At 32.3% G+C, this 13,706-nt stretch overlaps 1 pseudogene across 1 annotated transcript; it reads right to left on the reverse strand.

Annotated features, from left to right (window-relative positions):
- Positions 1–983: 983 nt before the first annotated feature.
- Positions 984–1,072, reverse strand: BDCG_16942 (annotated as a pseudogene). The gene has a single exon. The product of its transcript is annotated as a tRNA-OTHER (tRNA).
- Between the last annotated feature and the right edge of the window lie 12,634 nt (positions 1,073–13,706).

Consider the following 13,706-nt stretch of genomic DNA (forward strand, 5'->3'; position numbering starts at 1 on the left):
GACTGGTCTGAAAGAGACAGGGAATTAGCTGCTGATCTGAAGATCGGGTGCAGTGACAGAGCTAAGAAGAATAAAGACACAGTTGTGAGTGACAGTGTTCCTGCTTCATCAGCCAGTAAAAAGTGATCAGAGAAGTTATAGAAATACTTATAAGAAGCTCAGTGATGACTGAATATTGTTTATAAAGAGATTAAAATTGAAAAAATTTTTATTCTTGAGAAGTTCTTGAATCAATATATAGACATTGTCAGGAACACTCTCTCTCTATTATCTGAGTGAAAATACTTCACAGATGAATAAGAATACTCACAGTTTGTAAGAATAAGAGCTGTTATAGAAAAAGAGAAAAGAAGATAAGATTTCACAGACAGATCTGAGATATTTATACTACTCTAGAGAGATTTGCTTACACTGTGAATGATTCTGTGAAACAGTCAGATTACTCTAGTAAATAAGAGTGATTATAAATTACAGGTCTGAATCTTTCTATATAACTATAAAGAGTGATTACAGACTGTGAACATCTTGATTCTACAATTCTACAGATTTGATAAAAGAATGAAAAATTTCTCATAATTCTACAGTGTTAAAGAACAATGATTCACAAGAATGAGTGAAAGATTAACTTATAAATATTTCTCTTTAATAAGAATGATCTCACAGAGAGTGATTCATCTGTGAGATGAATCTGTGTGATTATTATTATTATTATTATTATTCTTTCATTATACTCATATGCAAGCGGAGCTTATGATGAGTCCTTGCGTGATGTTAAATACAGGCCAAGTGTTGATTATACAGAAGGAAATACAGGTGTTGTAACCACACCAAGATAACAAGAACATAGGAAATACAAAGAAGTGACAATTAGATACATGCGATAATAACTTCCCAGCCCAGGAACATAGAGTGATTTTATTGAAGCGATTTGTACACCTCTGTATTTATTAGAAACCTGAGGTGCTTGAGTTCCGGATTTAATGTATCCCCTGCGGGTTTCGAACCCACACGCCTTGGTTTCCCACGCCAAGGCGCTACCAGGTGGCCGCATTAACCATTCGGCCACCGGGGCGAATCTGTGTGATGATCACATAAAGAATCTTGTAAAAATGATTAAGAGTTAACTGAAACTCTTCTGTATGAAAGATGTGAGATGAATCTGTATAATAGTCAGAGAAGAATCTGTAAATCATAAAGAATCTCATGAAACAAGAAACTGAGTGACAGACTCTTTTCTCTTCATAGTAACAAGGGATTTTTCCTCACTGAGATTTTTATAGATGTGAAGGATTTTTAATGAGTATCACTGCAGTGCTGAGCTGATTCTATGAAGTCACTCAGTGAAAGAGTTCACAGACAAAGTCTTAGAGAGGAGAAGAAATATAAGAAATCTCACTTCTTATGAATTCTTTATCTCTATTTCTATCTCTCATGTAATTAATAGAGCTAGCAGCTCTTGACTACACACAACTATATACACTGAAGTTCATGAATACTATTCATAACTCAGCTTGAATGCTATTATACATTTAATCTCTACATTTTATCTTTCTACTGTGAATACTTCTAGTAGTTAATAGTACATATCACGTCAAGCTGCAAACACCCGAATAATCGCCTGCGAGCACTTATTCTTACAAATGTCTGTGATAATCACAGTTTCTGTAAATCTTCTTCAGATTTCAGAGAGATCTTACAATTGAAAGATAATTCTTATAAGTTTCTCAGCTCTTACATCTGAGTTCTCACACTCTGCTTATTATAAGAGCAGATTCTCAGTTTTTATCATTCAGCTTATTTACTCTGTAAACTTTAGAAATACTACAGTGATCTGAGATTCTGAGTCTATCAATACTTTTCATACTTGCAGAGCAGCAGTACTGTAGTACAGTCTCTTCTCATAAGTAAGTATTTTCATCAGAGAAGTAACAGATTCAGATATTAGCTTCAAGACTCTTAAGAAGGCTGTTACTAGACTGGCCGCTGAGACCATGAATTTCACATTTAATCTCATTTAGTCTGGTCTCATACATTTCTTGGCGTGAATCCCGCTGGGACTGGCTATTAAAAAAACATGTAAAGTGACTATATATCAGATCTTAAAATGAAACCATGACTTGAAAAAAATAAGAAAGTGATCTCATTTGGTCTCATTTAGTTCCATTCTTGGCATAAAGTTACTATTTTTAGACATTTTAAGGTTTTTTTTAGACTATTTTTAATTTTTTAAAAAGTAACACTTTTTGATAACACTTAAATGAGATTTAAAGTCATTTAAAGCAATAAAAATAATTTAAATTGAGAAGTGGAAATCATGATCTCATTTGAAAAATGTGATAAGAGTAGACAGTAAGTCTCACTGAGACAGTATGAAACTACTATCTAATGTTAAAACTGTGTAATGGGATCAGTTGAATTGGTAATGAAACTATCAAAAAATCTGGTCCTGGTCTCAGACACGGTCACACGGTCAGTCTAGCTGTTACTAACTCTGTTTATAACTCTTCAAATTTCTATTTTGATTTATTTAGACAGTTTATGTGAAGATGTTCTGATTTAGAATAGATAAAGCAGAGTCTCTTTTTCTTAGTCTCTCTATTATATACTCTATTTACAAGAGCTTGTAAAGCTCTCTCTCTCTACTCAGTAGTCAGATATAAATCTCTCTATATCTTATCATCTTTCTCTGATAAATCTGTTCTCTGTTATTCTGATTCTTATGAGACTGATCAGTGATTTACTCTCTGTAAGTCTGTGACTCTCACAGTGATTTATAAGCAGTGAATAAGAGTTATCAGTTTCTTCAGAATTAAGAACTTAGAGTCTTACTTAAAAAGCTTGTTTTATATATCTTTATTCAGCTTCTTTATAAATATCATTATTCAGATCTTATTTCAGAGCTCTGTTTTCACAGATCTTAATTCACATCATAATTTTATAAAGCACTGTGAGTAGTTTTCATCATATTTCTCACCTCTTTTTCTAATATTGATAATTATAATTCAGATATTCTCTGTTCAGCTCATGAAGTCTCTTAATTTACTCTTTAAATAGATTTTAAGAACAGATCAGTAGAATCTCTTATAATCATTCTCTAGATAATTCAGTCAGTTCTTGACTTCAGTGTAATAGAGATCTGTTATTATATAGATGATAGCTTCTTCATCTTTTATATCACACAGCTGAGCTTGTAAGTCAATTTCAAATACAAACTTGTAAAAGCTTTTATAGATTGTGATTTGATAAGTGATCTTAAGTGATTACAGCTTAAGAAAGTTTCTTTTCAGTTTGTAAATATCTCTGAAGATTATATCTAGAGACTCAGTTTAAGAGTGTTTACAGATAATAAGTATTTCTTATAGAAAAATAGCTTAATCTTATAGAAGATACTCAAGAATGTTCTTCACTAAGATTGATTTATTCATGAGTTTAGAGAGTTTCTCTGTCACAGATATAGAGAATGATATTCTGTGAGTAATTGATAAGTTCTTTGAGACTTCTTTTATAAGAGTTATTCATGATTCAGATGACTGCTTCTGAGTGTCTGCAGTAGAGTTTACAGAGATTGAAGTATATAAGTTTCTAGTTCTTTCAGTTATAACAGGTAATTACTAACTGACTGAGCTTGAAATATAAGAATAAGTGCTCACAGACAGTTATTCAGATGTTTACAGCTTGATATGATATATACTGTTAACTACTAGAAGTATTCATAGTAGAAAGATAAAATGTAGAGATTAAATGTATAATAGTATTCAAGCTGAGTTGTGAATAGTATTTGTGAACTTCAGTCTATATAGTTGTGTGTAGTCAAGGGCCACTAACTCTATTGATTATAAGAGAGATAGAAATAGAGGTAAAGAATTTGCAAGAAGTGAGATTTCTTACATAATCTTTATTAACAGAATGTTGGCCGTTACGGCTGTTACGGTTAGCAATTTCACTAGATCATGTGACTCACCACTATATTATGTTCTTATAGATAGATCTATCAATACAACCTTCAACTATTCTACAGATTATAGTCTGAATGATATGTTTTTCTTTTTAGAATGTTATATCAACATTTTTTAACACAGATAGTTCATCTTTTTTAAAAAGACTCTCACTCTTTATTAGAGATATTTCATTTTCCCTGAATCTGCTGATCAGCAGATTTATATACTTTATATTTTTAAGAAAGTGTGTTCTTCATTGTGGAAAATATCACTCTTTTTTTTTTATACCTAGAAGAAGCAGAGTCATCTCAATATGAGTGATACATCTGTTACTTCAGAGTTCAGCTCAAGGCTCAGAATCACATGCTTCACTAGATAACTTATTGATAGAATAATCACTTATTATGAGAAGGCTTCTGACTTGCAAGATGAGACTGAGGTCAGTTTTCATCAGAGTATGGAATTTGATGATGAGACAATGAAGAAACTTCAGAACAAAGAAAAGCAGAGTTAACATTCATCTACAGAATCTGTTCATTTCAACTCATTAAATTCTTCACTGTCTCTTATCTCTGAAATGCTAACTTTTAATGATGATCTGAATCAATCTATTTATTACATCACAGGCAATCTTATAAATCTTATGCAGATGATGCTATAAAACTAAATGACTACAGCTGAAATTACTTAATATCTCACTATACCTGTCTCTGCACAAAGAGACACTACAAGAGATGAGTTGCAGAAATATCAAAAGAAAGTCAAATATACACTAAATATTAAATCAGTGACCACATTTAATGACTCTAATTATAAAGTCTGATATATTGATATATTGACTGATACAGAAGTTATTGATAGAACTGACATTCTATTAAGAACTCAATGAGAATTCTCTTTTACATGTCATATCAACTCTGAGAAGTGAAGAATTCATTTCAAGTCTCTATATAGATGTATACTATCAAGTCTTATTAGAAATGTTTGAATCACTATTGAAATCTTGAAAGCTGATAATGCTGCAGCTCTGTGAGATAAGATTAATATTAAATATACAATATCACTGACAGAAGAATGAGTTAATATCTTCAAGAAATTGATAAAATTACAAGTCAAGAAGAATGATTATCTTACTTTTCAGAGATATTTCTGCTATCTTATTACTTATTATAAGAAGCTCTGTCAGAGCACTGAGAATGTATATCATAATCTTTTCCTTAACAATCTACAAGATTATCAAAGACTGTTTGTTAAGATACATTTGAATGAGTTTTTCTTCACTGATCAGAGACTCATTGTTAACATTGATATCAATGATTTGATGAAGTAACTGATCAATCATACATTCAAGAAGATCATCACTGAGTGAAAAAAGCAGCCTCAGACTGATTCTGTGACTGTGAAAAAGAACAAGAACAAAGATAAGAATAAAGATGAGAATAAAAGTACATCTGTATAAAAGTGCACTCACTGTAGAAGACATGAACATACTATTAATAGATGTTTCATCTTACACTCTGATAAAAAGAAAAAGAAGAATGACAAGAAGAAAGAGAAGAAGAATGACTTAACAAGTTCTTAATCAGCAGTAAATGCAGTAATTACAAAGATTGAGTTCTATTTCTCTTTCACAGTCATCAGAAAATCATTCTCTAGATCTTGATATTTAAACACATGTGCAAGCCTGAATATGATGAGTGAGCTTCATTCTTTTTCAAATATCAAATCTTTTAATGATAATATCTCTGTTGATTCTGCAACTGAGGAAACTGAGTTTATCAAGAAGATTGAAACTGTCACCTTGAAGATTGAGAGTGATGATGTTAACTTGTAGAATGTTCACTATATTTCTAATATTACAGTTAATCTGCTCTCATTCACAAAGCTTGAAGATCAGAGATTCTGATTTACATTGTCTTTTACTATTCTCTCATTTTTCATTTACAGAGTCTCAAACAGCATTATTTTTCATACAGTTCAGACTGCTCAGAACAACATATATAAGATTAATAAATGAGAGTTCAATGAGAATTTCAATCATCTGAATAAGACAGTTAAGTATATTACAATGCCACATAAGTACAATTTTAACTGAAAAGTTAATCTTTCTGTGACTGCTGTTACTACTGTTAATAACATTGATTCTACAGTTCTGAATGCAGGCCTTAAGAATATAAGAATATCAAAGACTCTTTTAAACTGACACTGTGACCTTTATCACATTTACACTGATGCTATAATTGCTATGATCAAGGATTCTCATACTAGAGTCACAATTAAAGATTCTAAGACTAAGTTCTTTTGTAAAAAATGTGTCAAGACAGATATGACATAAGATTATTTAAAAACACTAATGCCTAGATCTATTCAACTCATTGAGAAGATTCATATTAATCTTGCAGATGATAGATATACATTGAAAGACCTCTCTGACTACTTCTTAGAGTTCTGTCAGAGAATTAAATACTGAATACTTATCATCTGTGATGCAACTCACTACTGTTGAGTATATTTTTTAAAGTTCAAGAATAAGACTGTTCAATACTTTGAATTATGACTCAGATTCATGAGTAATTTCAGATATACAGTCCCTGCTTTTCTACAGACTGATATTAATAATGTTTTTCAATTCACACATATACACACAGTTATGAATTCATATAATATCAAATGAGAATCAACAGCATCACATTCACCACATCAGAATGATATTTTTAAACATGAGATTCACACTATCATGATTCATGAGACAGGTTAGAGCTGCTCTTTTGAAAGATAATCTTTCTAAGAAGTTCTGAGCAGATATTCTAGAGACAGTAATTATAATAATTAATAATACTTTCATATCTACAGTTCTTTGTAACTCAAAATTTTGATCCTCTACTACAGAGACTTCTGTGATTTCAAGTTTATATAAGATTTCTTAATGTGTACTTACAAATATCTCACTGAATGTAAGATATTTTCACTGATTGAGTGCAGAGGTTTTTATTCACTTGCATGAATCTCAGCAGTTTATAAATAAGCTTTCTTTACATGCTGATTTCTATCATATCATTGAATTCAGTGATACTTTGATATATCACCTATGATATTCTGAATCTGATAAGATTATTATCAGTAGTGATATGAGATTCTTAATCACTGAAAAATCAGTCATTATATCTGTGAAACTCATTAATCATGTTGTTGAACCAGTTGTCACATCTGTGACACTTATTAATAATGCTGATGAACTAGAACCTGATATTCATCTGATTAATGATGAAGATGCTTCTGATATTGATGATCCGAATTCCATATAATTGCGGCCCGCGAAATCGCTGACTACATATACTCTGAGTCTTATTACAGGTAATCTTCTGAAGTTCTACAAGAATGTCATATCACAGTCAGAGAGAGTAGAAGATTATTGAAAGAAGTTCATACAACACAAGATTACTAATCTGAAGAGATGTAATACATGAAGTTTGATCTCTAGATCTGATGTCTCAAGAGATGAATCAATTGCTTCAGATCATTGAGTGTTTCTTGAGAAAGATAGGCCTGTGGACCTGAATACTGATTCTGATAGTATTCTTAGAAAATCATATTAAGTGATTTATAGTAACTGACTTAAGAAGAATTCTAGAGAAGAGATCTATACTTCTGTCATCACTGATACTGTTAATCATATTCTTTTTGTAATAGCAGTACTACACAGTTGAACACTTTGTCAAGTGAATATAGTGATAACATATCTGCATAAGTGTCTCACTAAGAAGATCTATATAAGACAATTCACTGAATTTGAGACAGATTCACTGAAAACACTTATCTGTGCAGTTGAGAGTAGTCTATACAGTCTGAACTCTGTGACAAAGATCTGATATGATTACTTAACAGCTCTGTTAAGCAATCTTGAATTTACAGTCAGTATCTATGATTCAGCACTCTGATATTATACATTCAGACATCATCTCTATATAACAATCTATATTAATAATCTTAATATCATATTCAACGGTTCTGAGAATACTGATTAACTAGTGAGTATACTCAGTGAGAAATTGAAAGTCAAGAATCTACATCAGTCAATCAAGTATTTAAGTATAAAGATCAATTATTCAGACAAGAGAATTGATTTAATATATTATCAATATATTAAATATCTTATTGAAGATTTCTATCTTAATGATACAGCTGTTGTCAGAATATTAATGAAGAATGAATTCTGTATTAATAATTTCTCTATATCTGAGAAAGAGACTGATTTCACAATTCAGTAATATCAATATAATGTGAATTACTTACAATATCTTACAGTTAAAACACATTCTGGTATCACTCACACTGTCTCACTACTCACTCAACATCTTCTATTAAAGCAATGGAAATTGAAGCTTCAATTCCTCCTCCTGCTATTAGATTTGAAAAGGCCTGTATGAACTATGCTCTGAGAGTTGTAAAGATGAGCTCAAATCATATAATCAGAGAAAGAGTCTCTTCTTCATTTTCATTAATTAACTCTGGAAATGAACTGGATTGGAATAGATTTCTTGATTGAAATGAAAATAATTCTTCAAAGAAAATGCCTTCTCAACTGTACAGACTATGCTCTCTAATTAAAAATCAATTTTCTTCTTTAAATGTTGAAAAAGTTGATTATGAGAAGTTATCTCTCTGAAGAGAAAAGCTTGAATCTCTTATAGACTTACAAATAAGTGAACTATCAAAAGAGAAAGAATATGAACAGCATTTGAAGAGAATTTCTACAATCAATATAAAAGACTCTATTCTGATTTATTCAGATGACTCAAAAAATGAGAACTTGAAAAGATGTGATTCAAAGGTTGCTTAAGCTAGCGTACGATTACAGGCGTACGCCGGCTTCTTATATATTGAATCTCATATGCTAAATTAATTAGCGGCTGCTAGGGCCCCTTTACATTTGTACGCGTACACTAGTAGTTCGGAAGCAGCTGTGTTATTATCTGACAGTCATATGTTCTTCTGAATCACATTCTCTCTCATCAGATTCAGTCACGCCCATGTGACCATATTGTATGCCCTAGCTTCATGCGGATTAGCTCACCACTAGTGTTTCACAATCATGTGACCTATTCCTGATTCAGCTAGCATTCTGCATACACTCTTACAAAGAAACTTCCACTATATTACATCACTCATTTACTAACTTTTCTCATTCTTCAATCATCTTCTTCATCATCATCATCATTGAATATCACTATTTCATTCAAGATTCCTGCCTCTTCTTCTGTTCAACTCTTTTCATCTGTTCATCTATCATATCATACACATTTCTGACAATGGCTTCTCATTCTCACAACAAGCATTATCATAGTGCTCATACCAGGCAGTTCATTAGCAGTAAGTGTAACGCATTGTGAAACATATGTGGCCAGAACTTGTTTATCTTCTAATGATTGCCAGAATGTACTATCATGAATGGCACATCTTCTTCACCTCCTTGTACATAGACTGACCGTGTGACCGTGTCTGAGATCAGAACCAGATTTTTTGATAGTCTCATTATCAATTCGACTGATCTCATTACACAGTTTTAACATTAGATAGTGATTCCATACTGTCTCAGTGAAACTTACTGTCTACTCTTGTCACATTTTTCAAATGAGATCATGATTTTCACTTCTCAATTTAAATTATTTTTATTGCTTTAAATGACTTTAAATCTCATTTGAGTGTTACTAAAAAGTGTTACTTTTTAAAAAATTAAAAATAGTCTAAAAAAAACCTTAAAATATCTAAAAATAGTAACTTTATGCCAAGAATGGGACTAAATGGAATCAAATGAGATCACTTTCTCATTTTTTTCAAGTCATGATTTCATTTTAAGATCTGATATATAGTCACTTTACATGTTTTTTTAATAGCCAGTCCCAGCGGGATTCACGCCAAGAAATGTATGGGACCAGATCAAATGAAACCAAACGTGAAATTCATGGTCCCGGCGGCCAGTCTACTTGTACACTCTCTTCACTTTCTCATACACTCTTGATCATTTCTCTTCTCAGCAGGTTTCTGATCATGTTTTCTGGCACAATTTTGCATAGACACAGATGCTGATATGTTTGTTTTTATTGATGTAGAATCTTCATGTGTTGACAGATCTGCATCTGCTAATGATAGTGAACTCAATATTGAATCATTGATTGAGAACTTGAAGAACATGATAATGAAGAAATTGTCTGTGTCATGTGTGACTGAGTCTCCCGCGTTCTCCCCTGCTCTCTCTGTTTCTTTCTCTGCTGCTCTCTCTCAATCTTCTACATCTGTCTCTGTGTCTGATTCTCCTGCTCCTGCTACCCCTGGTTTTACTGCCTCTGCCTTTGTTACCAGCTCTCCCTGTTTTAAGAAGATGTTATATAGACTTAATGAATCATATCTCTCAGTGTGTATGCTTCTGCCCTTCTTACCAACTCTCAGAATAATTTATTGTATGAAGACTGTGTATAACACAACTATCTGAAGCTCAGTTACAGACACTGATTATTACATTCATTTTAAATATTCATGATAAGACAATTATTCATTCATATCAGAGAATCACCTCTCTTCTCAACAGTATCAAGATTATAAGTCTTTTTCTTTTCATCTTTTCAATCTGATGCTGATTTTTCTATTCTTAGAGAAAATCATTATGAATTTTACTGTGCATGAAGTCATGATATTCATAGATACTAAGAAACTTTTCATGACTGTAAAGTTCAATATTGCTGAAACATTCACTCTGATGAATTTCTTTGAGATGATAGATCTGTATCAGCCTATTCTCTGACATCTGTTATCTGACTTCATGATGCAGACAAAAGATATCTGTGTTTTCAGAAACAGGAACACAGATGTTGTACTCTTTTACACTCACAGGCGTGAGACTTGTACATCTTGTCTGAGATGTCATCATAGAAATGAGCTGTTTGCATGCTGTGTTCTGCTTCCTGCATTCTCCTGTGTTTCTCTCTCTCTTTCTAAGAAGTCTTGTGCATGTTGTAATTGTGTGTACAACTCTAAGATCAGTGAGTGTTCATTCAGTAACTGTTTCCATCTCTGATTTTATAATTTTCATATACTAATAATAATTCTTAGTTGCTCTGGCATCAGAGGCTATTCTGATCAAAGATAATAATATCACTGAGACTATTCTCTTTCATTTCTAAGCTTCTTCTGTCACTTTCTCTCCCTTCTCTGTGGAGAAGGTTATGCACACACTGAGTTGTAAGCATTCAGCTCTAAGTGACTCTCATCATTGTTTGTCTGATTCTGCATCTTCTTCTTCTTCTGTTTCTTTTACCTTCACTCTCTCTGCTCTGACTCCTGATCCTGCAGGTTCTGCACTCTTCTTCAATTTCTCTATATATACACATGCGCATTTCTATATTGGCATTCCAGTCAATCTTGCAATAAATGACATTAATGTTATACACAGAGTGATAGAGAAATCAGAGACATGCACAGCATTGTTATAAGAGTAGCTTGCAACTCTTGAATTTCTTACAGATCTTGAGTTTTGAGATTTTCTTTGTTTTTAGCATTTTTCAGATGGTGTGATATTGAAAATAGATTAAATATATAATGTATGAAAATGAATGAGATATATATGATAACATTTGTCTTTTACAGCTGACTCTTACAGTTAATGATTAATTCATTATTTCTTTTCTTACACTTTTTCTTTATCTGCTAGTCACTACTCTTACATGATCTCTATATAATACAGTATTCAGTGACTAGATTCAGTAGCTTTCATCTTTTGTGATTCTGTCTCACATATTATACTGTCTCTCTTCACCTGCTCAGATCACTACAGTGAACAGCTCATTGAAACTAATCTTACTCAATCTCTGAGCATTCTCAGAGATCAAGATAACTTGGTCTTACATGTCTGTAAGTATTTCAGATAGTTCATCCTCTGTGATCTCTGCAATTGAACTGATGTAAACAGTTAAATTCAACTCTGAATTTCTTTTTCTTCTGCAATCTAACTCATATACAAGTCTGCTACTCTGAGATTACTCTTTACTGCATTGTATTCACTGTCTGCAGCATGTTATTATACAATCAGCTACAGTCTCATTACTTATTAAAGTGTGATATTCATCTGATTTCTTCATTACTTCTCATTCTTTTCTTATAATTATAAAAAGATCAGAATAAGTGAGATTATCTGATTTGTAAGTATCTATGATTTCTCTTACTTTGTGAGACTTTTCAATTATAAGTCTCTTCTTTTTCAACACTGATGATAGTGCTGTAGATAATTATAATTCACTCAGATCTTGCATCTTTGCTTTCACAAGTTGTGAATTATTAATTAAGTTATGTAAGACTCATCTCTCTGATTCTTTCAATATGTACATTCTCAGAGAATGTAATTTAAGTATCTTATATAGCTCAAACCATCTAGATTGAAACTTCTCAGAACTCTTATTATGTACAAGAACTCACATTTTCATCTTAAGACTTGATTTCTTAATAAGTGAGTCTCATATTCTTTTTGATTGAATTGCTCAGTTCAGAAGTAACTTATTAGCTTTTGTGTGTGTGTGGCTGATCTCTTTCAATCTTGGTTCTGTGTCCATGACTGCTGTGTCTGCAACTGCTGTTCCTGCTGCATCTGCAACTGCTGTTTCTGCTGTGTTCACAACTGCTGTTCCTGCTGTGTCCGCAACTGCTGTTCCCTTTCTCATCTTTTCCGAAGCATTCTCCGGGATGCGCGGATGCAATCCATACAACAGGTAGAATGGTGAATGCTTGGAGACTGCATGCTGTCAAATTCACATGGTCAATAGTGCCTGTCTGAGATATTCATTTCATAGTCTCATAGGCTTATTCACTAGATATTTCATCAGCATGTTACTCAAGATTCTATTCAAGTGTTTCATCTTTCTGTTTATCTGTGAATGATATAGTGTTGTTCTACAATGTCTTGTCTGTAACTGGCTCATGAAATGCCTTATCACTTCTTCTACAAGATTCATATCATTATCAGTTAGAATCTCGCGCAGCATTTCATAGTTGATATAGATCTCATTATATAGAAACTTCACTATTATCTTCTCTGTCATCTCTGAAACTGCTTTCACAACTGGCCAGTCAGTAGTGTAATCAATAGCAGTGATTATTCATCAATTTTCATTTGATATTTGCAGTAATATGTCTATGAGATTCATCTCTTATCATTTGAACAGTTATATTATACACTTTATCTGATATTGTACTTTCTCATATTCTAACTCTTTCTTAGATTCTTTCATGACCTGGCAATTCAGGCACTTGTGAGTGTACATCTGAATATTCTCAGTCATGCTTGATCAGTACACTCTTAGTTCAAGTACACTCATGAGTTCAGAGCTTTCTAAGTGACTGAATTCTTTGTGCATGTGAGTCATCACATCACATTGAAATGAAGATTCTAGATAGAGAGCTTCTGCATATTCTAGATTACAGTAAAGCATAACATTGTTTTTCAATTTTCTCAGCTTAAAGTTCAGAAGTATCTCTTCTACTACTTTCATAAGATACTTATTATCTGACATCTTGTCATTCTCTAAGTGAGAGATCATGATATTCACTTATTCTGATTCCTTGCATCTTCTCAGTGCATTTAATATAAATGTCTCTTATGCCTGGTTTGCAGAATTCTCATCTATGAAATTGAGTCTGTGACTGATTGTGTTCAGCATCACTGTGTCTGATTCTTTTCAGTATTTGATATGAAGATTGTATACTTAAAACTCCAAGATTCAA

The sequence above is a fragment of the Blastomyces dermatitidis genome (genome assembly GCF_000003525.1).
Source record: "Blastomyces dermatitidis ER-3 genomic scaffold supercont1.4, whole genome shotgun sequence".
Taxonomy (NCBI): Eukaryota; Fungi; Ascomycota; class Eurotiomycetes; order Onygenales; family Ajellomycetaceae; genus Blastomyces; species Blastomyces dermatitidis.